General features: G+C 39.8%; 1 protein-coding gene across 2 annotated transcripts in view; it reads left to right on the top strand.

Annotated features, from left to right (window-relative positions):
• The first annotated feature begins 7,142 nt into the window (after positions 1 to 7,142).
• Positions 7,143 to 18,157, top strand: part of GPRIN3 (GPRIN family member 3) — a 69,375-nt gene continuing 58,360 nt past the window's right edge. The window contains exon 1 of one of the 2 annotated variants that reach the window (XM_004089017.3): positions 7,143 to 7,321. The gene's annotated coding sequence lies outside the window, so the exon portion shown is untranslated. Of the gene's footprint in view, positions 7,322 to 7,370; positions 7,551 to 18,157 lie in introns of those variants that run through there. The other variant, XM_030819123.1, reaches the window with a different exon arrangement.

The raw sequence follows: 18,157 nt of genomic DNA, 5'->3' as shown, positions 1-18,157 counted from the left end.
AAGAACAAGAGGGCTCATGGGCTGTTTTAGGTAGGGTCCCTTGGGGATGTAGTACCTGTGTGAGATTAACACAGGCCAGGTGTTTAGTTGTGTGGTTTGCTAAAATCAATTCTATCAGTTCACTCCAAGTGTGATCACACTCTGGGAAAATTATTTGGACTGGAAAAACCTATAAGAGAAGGACATGAAAACCAGAGTATCAATTTATTTATATAAGTTGACATTTTGGCAGGATAAGTGTCATTGATCAGGTAATACACCAGGGAAACTGAGTTAGAGATTAAAAGGTTGCTCAGTGAGCTCAGCCTAAGTGTAATGGTAGTTAAGAATTCTTAAAAAGTATTCTGTCAGGCTAAACTAGTTGTTCAAATAATATTTTCAAGCAGCTTTATTGAGATATAACTCACATACTATACAATTCGCCCTTCTAATGTGTACAATTCAATGTTTTAGTTCATCCACAGGGTTGTGAAACCATTACCGTAATCTAATTTTAGAACATTTCATCACCCCAACAAAAATCTCATACCCATTGGAAGTCAGCTCCCATTCCCTCTTTTCCCCAGCCTTACTGCCCTAGGCAAACACTAATCTACTTTCTGTGCAATCGATCTGCCTGTTCTGGATATTTTATATTAATGGAATTCTGCACTATGTGGTCTTTTGCGACTGGCTTTTTTTTTAACTTAGTGTAGTGATTTCAAAGTTCATCCATGCTGTAGCATGTATCAATACTTTGTTTCTTTCATTTCCGAACAAAACTCCATTTTATAAATATGCCACATTTTACTTATCCATTCATCCATCAGTTGGTAAATATTTGAGTTGGTTATACTGTGTGGATATCACTTATAATGTTGCCATGAACATTTATGTACAAGTTTTTGTATGGACGTATGTTTTCATTTCTCCAGGTATATACTCAGGATTGAATTGCTGGGTCATATGGTAACTAAAGTAGCTTCACCATTCTTCATGCCCATGAGTAATGTGTGAGTGTTCAGTTTCCCCATATCCTCACTGGCACTTTCTATTTTCTGGTTTTTGATAATAGACATCTTAATGGGTATAAGATGGTACTTTAAACTTTGTTATGGTTTTGATTTGCATTTCCCTGATGGCTAATGATGTTGAGCATCATTTTATGTGCTTATTGGCCATTTTTATGTCTTCTTTACAGAAATGTCTGTTGTCCATTTTCAAACTGAAGCATATATTAATATCATTATTATACTAATATAATATCATTATTTCACTGTTTTTTGCCAAATATTGTATATATACATATATATACCGTATTTTATGTATATGTGTATTTATGTATATATATACTTACCGCATTTTATGTTTCCATTCATCAGTTGATGTCCTGAATAGAATAAAAAGTCAGTGGAAAGACAAATGTGCTCTTGTCTTGAGCTGGGACATCCATCTTCTCCTCGCCTTGGACATCAGTACTTCTGGTTCTTGGACCTTCAGGTTTGGACTGGAACTATACCACCAGCTTTCCTGGGCCTCCAACTTACAGATGGCAGCCTCCATATTCATGTGAGCCATCAACATCATACCTCTCTTTAATTATATCTATATATCTCCTAGTGGTTCTGTTTCTCTGCAGAACCCTGAATAACACGAGTGACTATGAGGAAAGGGAATTTCAGGAGGAGTTAGGGAGGGGCACAAATAACAAATTCACGTTGTTGTGGAACAATATATTAGTGTGTTATAAAAACTACTATTGCAAGAATGGAACACGTAAAATTAGGAGCCGCAAAAGATGAGGCAGTAGAACAAGGAGTGATTCGAGTATCTATTATCCAATCAGTCGAACAAGCCCATGTTAAAAGTATTCCAGATGGAGACAATCTAAACACTCAACAATAGGGCATTGATTAAACGTACAATGGAATACTAAGTATGACCAAAAATTGATGCTGGAGAAGCCTTATTTAGTAACAAAGAGAAAGGGGTGGAGAGAGAAGAAGGGTAGGAAGGAAAGAAGAAAGGGAATAAGTGGGGAAGGGAGTCAGGGAGGAAGGAAGGAGTGAGGGAGGGAGCACAGAAGGGAGAAAAGAAGGAAGAAACAGGAGCCTGACTTATATGCTTGCCATGATCTTCCAGAAATCCAGACACACTCAGGTAATATCAAAATGGATCTTAATGTTAGCCTTCAGTGTTTCTCCACTGATTCTCTGGAGAAGACACTGCTATGGGATGATCCTACAACCTGCCTTCCTTCTCCCTTACCAACACAAGCTCAGTTTTAATTGAGGCAGCAAGATGTCTAGCCTAGAAAAAGCAAGGCAAGACCATGGCTGCATGCTAGATGCTTATTTCCACAGCCTCCTTGAGTGATCTAGTGACCACATTCTGGCCAATGGCTCAAGGGAAGGCAATGGGTTCTAGAAAATGTATTTTTCCTCCATGAAAAAAATATATAAATATATATGTATAAAAGCTGTTGTGTTCACTGATGTTCTGTTTCTTCCGGCCTTGTGTGTGGTTTGTAAAGATATGATTTTTAGAAAGGTGGCAGCCTTCTTGTGGTCATTCAGTGACAAGTCTATTTTGAGTCCAGTACTGGGCAGAAGGCAGGGATATAAAGGAATTAAAAGTGATGGTACCTGTGCCCAGAGAGGCTGTAATACCAAGTGTCAAGATGTGCACACACAAATTAACCTGAAAAAATTACAAAGCAACTTACAGTATTACTCAGTGCCAAATAACTCAGAACCAATGGCAGCCCTCCAGAATCCACTGTTGGTAACTCTGTCCTGCCAATTCTTCTTGCCAATCCAGTTAAACTGATGAAGTTTTTAGGAAAGATGTGACATTTAGAGAAGATTCTAGTCTCAAATTCTTATATTTTTAAAATTCATTGCTGCTCCTGTTTAAACACCACTAACACTTTCACTTGGAAAGGAAACACACTGTCCAAAAAGCACTGGGCTGGACACTGGATTTTAGTCTTGGTAAAGCCGCTAAATAGCTGTAGGACATTGTAAAGGTTCGCTTAAATGTCTGGGATTTTGGTTCCCTAATTTGCAAACTAAGAGTAACAATTCAGTAACAAATATTTACTGAGCATCTAATAAGTGTTGGACGCTGTTTTAGGCAATAGAAATACAGCAGTGAACAAAAGAGCAAAGATCTCTATCCCACTGAAGGTAGATGTACAATAAGCAAATGTATACCAATCAAGCTGTTGCACTAAGTTCAACAGAAAAACATAAAGCAGGGTAAGGGGGATAGAAAGTATGCCAGGTAAGTGTTGAGGGGAGCTGCTAATTTATATAGAATGGTCAACAAAGTCTCTTTGATAAGAGGCTTGCATTTCCTTTCCCATATTGTGTGTGTGTGTGTGTATGCACTCCCACATGCACTGGCCTGCTTGTCTAGGGGGAGAGAAGAGGAGGTCAAATGACTGAAAATACGTAAAAAGCACTTAGTAAATTACTTGGCACTGTGTGAACACAATGTATTATTACCATTGTTATTACTGTGGATTAAGTCTAAACTCCTTAGCTTGACATTTAAGATCCTTACAACACAACCTTCCAACCTACATTTCTAGTTTTGTCTCCATTCTCCTGGATAAACCTAACTTGCAAATGAAATGTTCACTTCATCTAATTCACTTGGCAATTGATAATGTACCAGCTCAAGTCGCTTCTATTGTTTCTTCTGTTTAAATCCTTTATGGTTTCATTTTTTATAAATTCTGAGTTCCCAATGAAATGACAAACTTCCATATATCAGTCTTTCTATAAATGCTTTGAGTACAAAAGGTATTCAATAGCATTTATTGATTTTGTTTGATGGACTGATTTAATGTGTATCATCACTCTGAAAACCATCACCCTGTTTAGAATTTGGTGTTGTATTCAATTCTGCATGAGTTTTGAATCACCTTATTCATCATGGAACTGTGTACTGTTTGAGTAGCAGAATTTTTAAAACCTTTGTATTGCTAAAGAGGTCCTTTAATTGTATTTAGGACATCCCTCATGGATCATCTCAGTGTCAATCAGACCAAAAGCAGCTGTACAACTTATATGTCTTTTTCACCATCATAATCCTATGTGTTGTTTTCATGATTTTTTCATGACTTTGAGGTATTTCTTGTCAATACTGATTTGTTATTGTTGTCTCTTGAATAACTTTCCTGTGAATTTTTGAGCTATAAAAACTTCCCAGCAGTCTGAGAAATGAAACAGAGGACAGGATGAATAAGGTCTAGTAGAAACTACAGAATAAGTACTAAATGTGGTTTTGATAGGCAGAATAATGACCCTCCCCAGTGATATCTACACCCTGGGACCTATGAATATGTTACCTTACGTGGCAAAGGGGCTTTGCAGATGTGATTAAGAACATTGAAATGGGGAGATTACTCTGGGTTATCCAGGTGGACCCCATGTCATTACCAGAGTCCTTCCAGGAGGGGTGCAGGAGGATCAGAGTTGGAGGAGATGAGGCAAGAGAAGTAGAGGTTAGAGTTCTCCAACCAAGGAATGCAGGCAGCCTCTAGAAGCCAGAAAACACATGGAGGGAACAGGTGATCCCTTCAGTCTCCAGAAAGAGTGCACAGCCCCTGCAGGCCTTTGATTTCAACTCTAAAACATCCATTTTCAGATGTCTGACTTCCAGAACTGTTAGCTAATGAATTTGTATTTTATTCACTTGGTGGTACTTTGTTGGCAGCCACAGGAAATGAATACCGTAACGTAGTAAAAACAGCCCTAGACAGAACTAGAGATCAGTCACAATCTAGTCCCTACCACACATATAATATATTAATTGTATAATCTCAGGAAAGTCACCCTATCTCAGTTTCCTTTCCTGTAAAGTGAAATTATATCTACCTTACTGTGTTGTATAAAGACAAATAAAATTATTCACATGAGCACTCTGTAAAGTGTTTCATCCTATACAAATGTTAGGCCTAAAACTTTGGCTTAGTTTGCTTAATGAGGGGGAGAACTGGAATAAAGACGTCTGTGCTTAGCATATTTATGATATGAATACTATGATGACATAAATATTATGCCACAACCGCTCCTGTAATAAAGATGTCCTTTTAGAAGCGGCCTAGTGTAGGGAAGACGACCCAGCTCCCTTCATCTTCAACCAAAATGAACATGGCTAGCCGGAGAACCCAGACAGAGCCTGAGAATCCTTCTTAACCCACCTTCAGGAAGCAGCTATCAATTAACTACACCTGGCATAAAAGAAGAAACTTATTTAAAATCCCTGATCTAGCGGCTTAGAAAGTTTGATTTTCTTTTTTTATACTTTAAGTTCTAGAGTACATGTGCACAACATGCAGGTTTGTTACGTATGTATACATGTGCCGTGTTGGTGTGCTGCACCCATTAACTCCTCATTTACATTAGGTATATCTCCTAATGCTATCCCTCCCCCCTTCCCCCACCCCACAACAGTCCCTGGTGTGTGATGTTCCCCTTCCTATGTCCATGTGTTCTCATTGTTCAATTCCCACCTATGAGTGAGAACATGAGGTGTTTGTTTTTTTGTTCTTGCGATAGTTTGCTGAGAATGATGGTTTCCAGCTTCATCCATGTCCCTACAAAGGACATGAACTCATCCTTTTTTATGGCTGCATAGTATTCCATGGTGTATATGTGCCACATTTTCTTAATCCAGTCTATCATTGATGGACATTTGGGTTGGTTCCAAGTCTTTGCTATTGTGAACAGCGCCGCAAAGTTTGATCTTTTGGCCAGTAGCATGGACATTACCTGGGAGCTTGTTAGAAATGCCTATCCTGGGCCGGGCATGGCTCATGCCTGTAATTCCAGCACTTTGGGAGGCCGAGGCAGGCGGATCACCTGAGGTCAGGTGTTCCAGACCAGCCTGGCCAACGTGGAGAAACCCTGTCTCTACTAAAAATACAAAAATTAGCCGGGCTTGGTGGTGGGCGCCTGTAATCCCGGCTACTTGGGAAGCCGAGGCAGGAGAATCGCTGAATCCCGGGAGGCGGAGCTTTCAGTGAGCCGAGGTCGCGCCACTGCACTTCAGCCTAGGAGACAGAGCGAGACTCCGTCTCCAAAAAAAAACTAAAAAAAAAAGCATTTCGGATCGCAATCAGCATTTTAACAAGACCCCCTAGGTGAGTGCTGTGTACTAGTTGAGAAGTTGTATTTTGGATTGGTTTGAATCCCAGCTGGCAGGTTACTACTGTGTGACCTCAAGCAAAGTGTTTAGATCATATAAGCCTGTTTCCTCGTCCACATAGTGAGGCACCTCAATGGGTTGTAGTAAGAATTAAAGAGGCTGAGGCTGTATGTAAGGCATTTTTCACAGAGCCTTCCAACAAATATCCAATTAATAATGAAGCTCTTTTCATCATATCATTTTGCACCATCTACAGCTGCTAACCATACTACACATCCATTCAGGATTCTGGAGCTGCTCAACAGGGAAGATTTCCAAAGCCCTCCAAGCCCATGGGGTAGGGGGAAGGGGGTGGGGACAGGAACACTGTCAGCAGTGCCTCTCCGAATACGCAGGATACTGTACATTTTGCAAAACATATTACTTATCGGATGATCTTGCTTTCAGATCTTCACTGCACGTGGCTTTATTGGAAACCTTCTGCTAGAGTCTAGACTCAGCCATGGAGTCTGGTGACCTGTGGGAGGAAGCAAGGGCCAGAATGCCTGCTAAATGGCTCTGGGCCCCCAGCCCTCTTCCTTAATCCCTTCTTAACTTTCCATCTGTCTCTGGTCTCCAGGGGTGCAGAACCACAACCCATCAGACCCTTCCTAGCTCCCGGCCCGGCGCTCAGCAGCCTGGGCTGCAACACTTTCCCCCAGGACCAGGAAGGCGGGGGAGGGGGTTTGGAGGGGGCGGAGCTCGGCCTCCTGCTGCCGCTGCTGCTGCTGCCGCCGCCGCCGCCTGCAAAGCTGTCGCCCCTCTCTCGGATGCTCAGGCTGGGCAGCGCTGGACAGATGGGTGCACCCCGGGCCTGACGGATGAACAGTCGGGCAAGTGAACTCTCACCTCCAAACTGGCTCTGCGCCCGGCGGGGGCGGCGGCAGCGTCTGCAGCCCCGCGGTGGGGGCAGCCCCCTCGGTCTACGCCCGACTGCTGCGCGCCGCCTCTGCTCTTGGCATAGTAATTTCAGTTCCTGAACGCACGGAGCTCGCTCCGGGACCGGGCTGAGAAGGACCTCAGCTCGCGGGCCCGCCAGAGTCATCGGTGTGGCGCCCAGAGACGGTGCTTGGGATATGCGACGGGAAGCCCCAGCCACAGCGCAGGCAGTGGCCCCGCTGCGCCGCGGAGCCGGGCAGAGCAGGTAGGAGACGCCCCCTGCGCACCTCCGCCCGGCGGCCAGCGCGGGGGACCGGAGCCTGGTGGTGTGCTCTGCAGGGATGCGGAAGGGATTCGGTCCCACATTTTGCCCAGGGATCCTTTGCCTGTTGCTCTTGTCTCCGTCCCATCCTGCGCTCTAGGACGGGCAGTCTTTCTCGCAGGTGATGAATTTCTCTGCAAGGTCATTGCTCTCCTTGGCTCTGGCTTTGAAGGTAAATGGGAGAAGACGCCTGCTGATCGTGGGCAGGGGGATTTATAATCAATCGGGTCTGCACACTGCGAATATCCGAATATGAGGGGTGTGTGTGTGTGTGTGTGTGTGTGTGTGTGTAACATTTATCTCATTTTCCTATGCTTATCCCCTTTAAGGTCAAAACATCATAGAAATATATATTACATATGTATGTATGTATGTGTGTGTATACACACACACATACATAAATGCATGTGTAAATAGATTTTCTTGAGGTAGGCAGAAAGAAGAGGAAGGGCGGGCAGGGGTTGATAAAGGCAAATCGTTGTAGAGACCTGTTCACTAATAGAGGCGAACTTTGGAACCACATTAAATCAGGGTAGAGACTAGAGGTGATAAACGATTCTTTCAAGATGGGCTTTAGAAGAGGTCTGAAGGAGCCTGTCAGCCAACACACACGGAAGATCTTCATGCTCTCCAGGCAGATGGAAACGATGTAGGCATCATTTCAGACGCAACAATGGACAGTGAAAGAGGGAAAAAAGGAGAGGTACTTAATATGCCACTGGGAAGTGAATTTTGGGTGATGGGAAGGCATCGAATCCAGACCAGGTTTCAAGGGCTTTCTGGAGGGGCATTGGGAGAAATCACTGCTTGGGGTGTAGGCAGTTCAAGGTTAAGACGATGTGAATGTCCACAAAGCAGCCGAGGAGGTGGGCAAAAGGCAAGGGCTTGGAGGGGGAGGGGAGAAACAGAGCTCTGAGCAGTCACTCAAGAAGCACCCACCTTTGAGTAAGGTGTCTGCTTCCTCTTGGTTAAAGCGGTACTTGGATATGCTCCATCTAAATATTTTCACAAAACATTTGTTTAAAGATCCATTGGACTATGTTTTTATTTTGTTTTTGCTAGGTATCTGGGTCATGGTGGGACTAGAAGAAACTGAAGTGTTTACAACACCAGCAAGATTTGGGAGAGAGGGTTGATTAAGGCTTTGCTTCATGAAATATTTACACATCTCCTGCGTGGGCTTTTGTTTGCTCTTGTTGGTGCTGCTGCATATTTTACTTTGATAATGCTTTGAGTGTACTTCTCCCGAATGTGCTTATTTTCCAGTTATAAACTATTCTTTCTTTTCCTATTGTGCTCACCATTGGCCTGCCCTGAGTAACAATTGTGGGAATAAAGGTACATGAGTCACAGCCCAAAGCAGAAAATCTCTGCTGCTATCTGCAAAAGACAGGAGTTTGCGTTAGAGAATGTTCTTTTGAAATAGAAGCAGGAAGATCATTTTTTGAGTTTTTGTGTGTGTTTAGTTTTTCGAGTTTTGTGTGTCTTTAATCAGGGGAATAGGTTATTGATTCAAAAGAGAAAAAAACAGCAATTGCAAGTCTAGATGTTATATGATTGAAATTTATTTTGGAAACAGCAGAAGAACTCATGGAGAGCCATGTACAGTGTGTTGTGGTGTGGTGAGCCTTCACCTAATCACTAACTAGACTTCTATGAAAATGATTAGGACAAAATCACAAGTGCATCAGCTTCACATGGGAAGTAGAGGACTGAAGCGTTATATGAGTCAGATCAGTATCAATTGGAGGGCAGGCTGGATTCCAGCAAGCTGTTTTGAAATTTGAGTGTTTTAATTGCCTCAAAAGAATTGCCCAATATGCTTAATTATTTGTTCCTGCAACATATTCTTAATTATGCCTCAACATACTTAAAAGACTATATTTAGATCCAGCTGTCCTTCACTGTTTGAATTTCCAGTCACAAAATCTGCAGCCTGCAGGAAACACGGAAATACTGGTCTTGGAATCACAAAATTATAAAATGTTCGGCTCAGAGGAGGAGGACACATGATTCTAGCCACAGCTCATATTTGAGCTCTTTCATTGGCAGCTGCTCCTGCCCTTTATGCACTCATTCATTCACTTTTTTGTGAATATATGTTGATACATTCAACATGTATTTAATCCTGGACTAGACATGGTCCTAGATTGTGGAATAGAAGAATAAACAAGACATAGTCTCAGCCTGCAAAACTTGGGAGAGACACTGAACAGCAACCGCTGGTGGAGTGCCTTGACAGGGTGCTATGGAGGCCAGGGTAGAGGTGGAGAGAATAAGGAGAGTTTCCCATGGACCTGAAAGATGAGAGGACCTAGCCCGGTGAAGAAGAGAGGGAAGGACCTTCCTGGCATGGGGACCAAAATAAGCAGACACCAAGGAAAATAAGTAGCTCCAGGTGGTTGAAAAACAGTGTGAGTACATAAAGATAGTAAGATGAGAATGGAGAGGGCAGCAGGATCCACCTACAAACTGAAGTCCAAAAGGCCTGCCAACTCGTCTGGTCAGTAAACCATTTTATCTGGGTGACTTAGGTGAATGCATTCATTTTGAGGATCTATGGTATTCAGATTACCCAAATTTATATTCTTCAAATATCTAGAAATTATATTTACCTTAATTTACAATAGGCTGCTTAAAGGGGGAACAGTCTTAATTCTTTTTGGCTCAAATATTTCATCTACAAATGTCTACCACCTACTTTGCATATTAGAAAAATAAGAGAGAGAATGAGGGAATAGAGGTTTGAATTTTATAGAAATGAGTTATAAAAATTCAAGGATTCTTATTTTTATGAGAATAGGGCTCAGGGGAAAAGAATGACAAAAGGTGTATATTCTAAGTATTTACTTGTCCTAGATGACTCCAAAAGGCAAACATATGATAGTGTAAAAAACAGACTGAACAAACAAGTTACTCAGGAACACAGACTAAACAGACCCCAAAGGCCACATGCATTTTTAAAAATTATTTTTTAAATGAGAGAAATAGTTACAGTAATCCCATAGTAATCATTAAGTGCCCTTCTAAAATGGTGCTTTTCAAACTAGCACACTGTGAAGTCAGTTTAGTGAGCCTGATCAGCATTTTTATTTTTGAAAAATAAAAGAGTAAAACAGAAGAGTAAGTATTGTTCATGAAATTCCTTAAATATATATACATATGTGTGTGTGTGTGCATGCCTGCATAATGGACTGTGATATAAAATGTATACCTCATTATACATCATGTTCCAAAAAGTCTGAAAGCTACTGCTTTAAGTGATACAAAGAAGAGATGTTCCCAGTTTGCAAGATGCCAAGAGCCAACCAAGAGATCTCACAGATCTGATAGACAAGCATTTTCTGCAATATTCTGAATAGCATAATTGCCTGACTGAGGAAGGCAAGACTTACAATTTACTGAGTGCAGGGCAGTAAAGTCAGAGAGCAAGATCCTTGGGGACTGAATTAATCTGGAAAGGCTTCAAGGAGGAGGAGGATCTTGAGTTCGTTTATAAAAGGTGGCTGGATCTGGATGGTCAGTGAGGAAGGGGTGCTGATTTCGTGTCTATAGAAGGAGGAAGCAAAGAATCAGGGGGTAATGGCAGTTATATTTCATTTAGAAAAGAAAAAATAAATATCAAGTTGGAAGAGAATTGCAGTAGAATTTCTGCTTGGACTGAAATATTACATGAGTTACCTTTTAAAAAGATAAATTTCATTGTGTATATTTAAAGTGTACAACATGATGCTATAAGATACATACATACATATTTTATGTATTTATATATATACATATATACATACTTTATATATATTTTATATATAAATATATATATAATGGTATACATTATATATATAAAATGTAAAATGGTGACGGTGTCTGTAGTGGAACCAAATAACGTATACATCATCTTTTATATCGACTACTTTGTATCCTTTGACCTGGATGCCCCGTTTTCCTCTCCTGTCCATCTTCACCCTGGTAATCACTGTTTTATTCTCTAGCTCTGTATATTTGACCTTTTTTGAGTTGTTAATTATTTTATGACTAAGATCTATTTTCCTAATACTGCTACTTTAAGAAAATGTAGCCAGAGTGGCCATAACATCATAAATCTGCCATTTCCTGCCATCTTTTTATTTATTTTGCAGTAATTTACTGGTTAGGCCTTGTTCAGTTGAATCTTACTGTTGAACTATTGACATTATGAGATAGACCACATTGTGGCGTGATTATTTCATTTCTCAGAATGCAACTACAGTCGTTGGCACAGAAGGCCGAGGTGGTCATGTGAGGAACTGACAGGCTGTGAAGATGAACCAGATCGCTTGGTAGCCATGAACTCCTAAAGGAAGGGCAGCATCTGCCATATTTTCTTTTCATCAGTTGCTCTATGGCTTGTCCATCTTCTTAGTTAGATATTTAAATATGTTTGTATGCATTTCTAGAAAATTTATTCTTGTGTTTTGCTGTACCTTAGCAGTTATTCTCAGGAGACAAAGTTAGAGAAGAAAACCTTTCCTTGTGTTCCTGAACATTTTCTTGGTGGGCTTTATTCAGCTCTTGCTGTCTTTTCTCTGGAATAGAACAATTTTGTGATATTTTCACCCGTTTAAATGAAGCTATACCTTTAAACAGAAGAACAGTACCAGTTAAGTCAGAGATTCATCTGCTTGAATTAGTTGATTTGGAGTGCAACCAAATATGGAACTTTGCTTTTTTTAAAAAAATAAAAATGACTTGGACCTCTTTCTTATCCATATCAGAGTGTTCAAATTAGTGATAATCTAACTTTTTTCACGTAAGAGTCAAGTCTGGAATAATAAAAACATTTACAGTCTGCATTTGGATTGAAATTCTGAAATTATTGAATTTCAGGGAGAAAATGTATATACTCTTACAATTTAAATTACGTACTGTCTTGAATGCCAGTGAGAAAAGTTTTCACAGCTTTTTAACTGGGCATATTGGAGTTGGCAACATAGTAACAGCTTTCTAATTGTTCATGTCGGTAATTAAATTATTGGCTTTATTTTGAAGCTAGGAGCATAATCTGGGACCCCAATTATTATTACCAGGCAGTTATAAATGACCCTAATCTGAATCTGAATCTGAATCTGGAGGTGGGGCTTAGAAATCTGTATTTTTATAAAGGTCCCAAAAGGATTCCAGTACCCAGATTTGGAAACCATTGCCTTTATTTACAAAGAAATAAAATGATTACAGATGAGTTCCAAGGAAGTTAATAACTGTTTCTAGTCACTAATAGAGCTGAAGCTAAAAATCCAGAGCTCCTCTTTCTAATTCCCCACTAATTCTTGGCTAAGGGGAAAAGGACCAGGACCTGAAGACAATGTCCAAGAGTCTTCTCCATGGTGAGGGAGGAGAATCAGTTACTATGCACCCCTTCCTCCAAAATTGAGAGTCAATTCAGTAAGTCTGTCTAAATGACAATGCCATGATCTCATCTCTGTCCCAAGGGTCTAGCGTAGCAGAAATATCGTGGGGATCAGCCAGGTGATCTAAGACAAGACAATTTCTTGGCCTTACACACCAGATTCCAGTTAAAAATTTTAATTCTTCGATCCTAAGTAGTGTGGATACCAAGCCACCTCTAGAAGATTGGTTTAGTCAGGATTCACAGCTTTGTGACACTTACAGAAGCAAGAGAACCCTTAAAAAAATTCTGGAGGCTAGAGAGTAAAAACTCACAGTGTCAGGCATCTCCGGGGACCTCAGCATTGTTGCTAATTCAGTAATGGACAGCTGGAGGATGGAGATCTATCTCCAAAGCTCCTTTGACAATCACATTTGCATCTGGTAATTTTCTGGAGGAAAAAAGGGTTACAGAGAATTTTTTTAAAACTTGAATTGCAAATAGTCCATCCAAGTGGGAGATCTGGTTTATGAAGAATAATCAGATGCTTTATGTTAATAGATTCTTGTTTTTCAGAAATAAGTTGTTATTGATTTCTAAATAGCATAAAGTTAAAATAACCATATTGTGTCTATGGGAGACTCTTCTCTTTCTTTATAATGTATAACTTTGGTTAAATGAAATGCCTGAGGGAGTGAAGTGTTTGTGTGAATTATATTTTCTGAGTAATCAGAGCATTTTTTGTTTAAATTCTTGTTGACAATTTTTCTGAAGTGTAATAGCCTGCAGATATTATCAAGATTTGAAATTTTGCATTGCCTCTGTGTCTTTATTCTGAATTATGACTGTACAGGACAGATATACTGAATATAACATAGAAGTTTTTCTTGTATTTCTTCCTTTTTACTCTGTGATATGAATATGCTTTCTCAGTATACATTTTTTAAAAATTGTTATTCAAAAATGCAAAAGACATTTGACTCACTGTGAGTTCCACTTTCTTGGAGTTTGGTCTTTGCCTTTGCAATTACATCACTTTGAAATGCTCATTCCTTCACTCTAAATTAGTTTCTCAATCCACTCAAAGCATGGCTTAAAGCTCCATGATTGCAGCAAAACTTTTGTAATTCTTAAGACCTATTTCTAATTTGTTTTATACATAGCATGATTCTTAAATTTATACTTAGTCGTATTGTTAATTAAGCATGCCTTTCTTTGAATTTTTCTATCAGGTATTTCTCCTTGAAAAATGCAGGTAAAAATGAAGCAGCTAAGATTGTAATTGTTAATTAAAATTAAGAATGTTAAATTCTAGTAAAAATTTTAGTCAGAGCTAAAGTTAGTAAATGCAAGTTCATTTTCACCTGCATCCTTGGTTGAGTAAAAATTGCTTATGACAAAGTGGGTATGTATGATTGTTCTTGTTTTCATGTCAAACATCTTCTGAAAACAGTCAGAGGGCAGAAGTCTATCATTGTCAGGGTAAGGGGCTGAGCTCTGATTAAGTGAGTGAAAATGCACTTACAGTCTCCTTTCACATGAGGAATTGTCTACCCAGAAGAAAGCTTCGCTGTGAGCATCTGAGAGATCTGGTACACTTCACTTTACCTGTCTGGGCCTCAGATTTGGAGATGTATGTACCAAATCAGAATTGAAAACTGGCAGTCTGTGGGCCTAGCAGGAAAACTGTGGCCTCCAGGTATTTATTTTTTAATTAAGCCAGTGTTTAAACATCAGATCTATTATAAAAAAGGAAGCCCTCACCCAAAATCTCTAGGCTGTAGCTGAACAGCAACATATATGCTACTCCATTACTTCGCTGTAGTCCCCACTTCTCAATGTCTCACTGACACTGAGCATTTATGTAAGTCACTTGTGCCCAACAGCTTCACTTAGTTGTGTTACTACCCCAAACCTGTAGGTACTGAGTCTGTAAAGTCTGGACTACTTAGGTGTTTCCTAAGTACCATTGAGTTCCAAAATGCTATGACTATACTCATGAAATTGATGTGTCTACAAAGCAGAAAGGTAATGGCACCAAATATAGTTAACCCCCATCAACCACAGTGAGGGTCTAAAAATTTTGCAATTTCAAAATATGTAGTCTGTGAAAGTTTAATGAATAAAAATTGAGTTAATGTAGTCTGTTAAAGAATAACAGAGTTTTTCATCTGTGTACTTGCTTGCTTTTTACTGTACCACAAGTGGCAAATAAAAAATATTAGCAGTTTTAACAATAATGTAATTTATTTTTTCTTTACCTTAAGGACCAATGACTGAGATCTCACATTGGATTGCTTTATGTATTTTTAAATGCACCATATCTTTATCTTATGTATAACTTTTTATATATAGACCAAACTTGCATAGCTTCCTGAAAGTCCAGAGTGTATCTCAGTCTTTCAAGTGATGCTGCATTTTATTTAGCAGGCCTGGCAGTTGAGATAAACTCTCAGGAGTAGTATCAACTGGTATCCCAGCTTGTGTTTCTGTATAGCCTAGAAATGCTCAGTTAATGATTGCAGTAGGCTGTGTTTGCAACCCCTCTCTGAGGCTAGGCAGATCACTGCACAGTCTGGCCACTTGATTGTGTAGAACTGCTCTGTTACTATGGCTAAAAAATGAGGTGACTGCATCAGGGTTGATTTATTCATGTTGCAAATAAAGACAAATGCCCTTTTGAGGCAACAAGATGGAAAACTCAGGCAGATCTCTTCGGTAGGGAAAGCTGTCTTCATAGCGCTCTGAAATCTCTTATGCCTTCTCAACTTCTGCTGCCACTTTCCTTCCTCATGCACACTTCGCTGCATACCACCCCCACTTCATGCCTCCTACTTTATTTCTAAAAACATCGCCTCATCTAATTATTAATCCTAAACTGTCGGTGTTTCAACAGCTTCACTCCGAGAAGACAGTGCCGAGAATAGTACCAATCGAAACTAACAGAGGACACAGCGCCACACTGACTCTACGCTTTCTTTGGAGAGAGTGGCATTTCCTTATAGAGTAGTGGCTGTGTTTAAGTATCAGGCGTCCTGTCACCTGAAATGAATTGATAATATATAAAAGACCATAGGTGTTAAAAGTCTTTAGAGATAAAGTTATTTTTCTGAAAGTGCCATTTAAAACACAAATTTAGTTCACTGAAATGTTTATGCTCTTTTGTGAAGAAACTGTTCTGCTATTCCCCTGGTCGCTATTTTGATGTTTAGAACTATAATGACAGGTTTTTAAAAAATCCTCCCTCTGGGGTTTGTGGCTTTTGAGTGATGAAATCTGAGTCTCCGAGAGGGAGGGGAAAAGTTAATAACCTCAGCTGGACTGGATTGAGGGCATGTCAGCTCCTTCTACTTTGCAAATTGAATCAAAGCTTTCCTCCAACTGGAAATAGGAATTTATTTAGGAGGTGAGAGATAGAATGTGAAATGGGGTTGGCAGAAGGCCCTGGTTTAAGAAAGGTGAATTCTTTGGATCATTTAATAAATCTGTATCAAGCACTTGAGATATATATATATATACACATATATATATACACATATATATGTGTATATATATGTATGTATGTATGTAAAACCTTGTTTTGTGTGCTAGGGACTCAAAATTGAATAATACATAGTCTGAACTCTCAAATAATTCCCAGACGACAGGAATAAGCTTAGTAATAAATATAGTTCAACAAAATTAGAATGGGCTCTTTTCCTGGTCACGATCTCAGAGAATTCCCCTGGTAGCCTAACAACCTGGGTTCCTCCTCTGTCCTAACCAAGCAGCCCTGTACCTCTTTCTTCCTTCCTGTATGCCGAGCAATTCAGCTTCATTTCCGTTCCTCTTCACAGCTTCACCACCTGCTTGCCACACCTGGGTTCCTTTCCTCCCTGCCAGGCTAACTTGAAAACTATATGTCTTTCCCATACTCCACTTCCTTAATGTTGTAGAAAATAAAGTCACAGACACATGCATTTTTGACTTAGTTCTCCTAAAAACAACTAAGAAGCAAAGGGTAGCAGAAGTGACAAAAACGGAACAGATATAAGATGTAGAATTCTTACAAGAGTCTGCTGGTCTGTGTACTACGAGAAATTTCTTTCTCATGAGGATACCAGAACCTCAGTGTAACTTCATTTCCATTTTTTTCCTATTCAGGAAAATATCCACACATGCCAGTGAAATGAGTGAGAGTGACATTATTATAGAAATAACTTGATTTTTGAGGTTAATATAATTCGTTAGAGAAAACAGCTCTAAATTATACTTTAATAAATAATTTGCTGTCATTGGTACTTTATCATTGCTCATAAATTGTTTGTGATACATGAGTGTATTTTAAGACTGCTTAAGGGCCACTGTTTTAGATAATTGCTTAGACTCTCAGGAAGCTCTTCCACCCTTGGGGAATGATCTTGAGTCAGATCATTATTGGGGAATGTACCCATTCCAATGGGACTGTAAATATCCAGCTGTTTACGTAGCTGCTCTGTGAAATACCCCATGCCTTCTTGCTATCTTTTTATCCTGAGGAGGTGCTCACCACTCTCCATTGGTCTCCCTCTCCAGGGCTTCAACCTTGGAAGTTTAAGTGGCAATTCATGCCTCTGAAATGCCTAGTAAGTGATTCCATGTCTGTGTATTTGCCCCGACTGGGGGGAGAACCTCCTTTGCCTTGGAGCGCGGAGACTGGTGGTGTAGGGGCAATAAAAGAAAAGAGATGGAGCCTCCATTATAGAATTAATGATGATGAGTGGAAAAGAATGAAAGACCAACTAAACACACGTGGGAAGAGGGTTTAAAATTCATTAAAGAATGAACAAGAAACAAAACAAAACAAAACAAAAAAACACTTGAGGCACTTTGCCATCTTGATTCTAGAGCATAAGAGAACCCTAATACATGTATCCATATATATCCATCTACTTTCCAAAGGAAATGGGTGAGGGCTAGATTACAGATACGTAAAATCCTTCAAAATTGTATTCTTCAGGCTTATCTGCCAGTGGCATCTTGCTAAAACCACTTCTCCTTTAAAGAAATCTCTGAGGTTTGTACTACTAAATAATAGCACATTAATAATTCCCCATTCTAGAGATGAGGAAATAGATAACATAACTTGCCCAGAGTCCCACAGATGGTAACAGAGCTGTGTGAATTCAGTTGTTCAATGTCAAAGGCCATGAGCTTCACCACTATGCTACACTGTAGGACTCTGTTGGTGATGCAAATCACAGTGGGTCAAAATGTAAGGACTCAGTACGATTTTATGGACTTCTGTCTTCTATCTTGGATTTCATCTTGTGTTGCTTAAAAAACAAATGTGAAAGCTTCTAAGTCAGTGATAAGACATTTAAAAAAAACAGGGTAGGTTCAAGGACAGGTATTTTAGGTTAAAATCTTATAGATCATTGCATAGGTGATGAAATTGG

The sequence above is a fragment of the Nomascus leucogenys genome, chromosome 9 (assembly GCF_006542625.1).
Source record: "Nomascus leucogenys isolate Asia chromosome 9, Asia_NLE_v1, whole genome shotgun sequence".
Lineage (NCBI taxonomy): Eukaryota > Metazoa > Chordata > Mammalia > Primates > Hylobatidae > Nomascus > Nomascus leucogenys.
The sequence above is the reverse complement of the archived record's forward strand: the minus strand, read 5'-3'. Positions and strand labels throughout refer to the sequence as shown.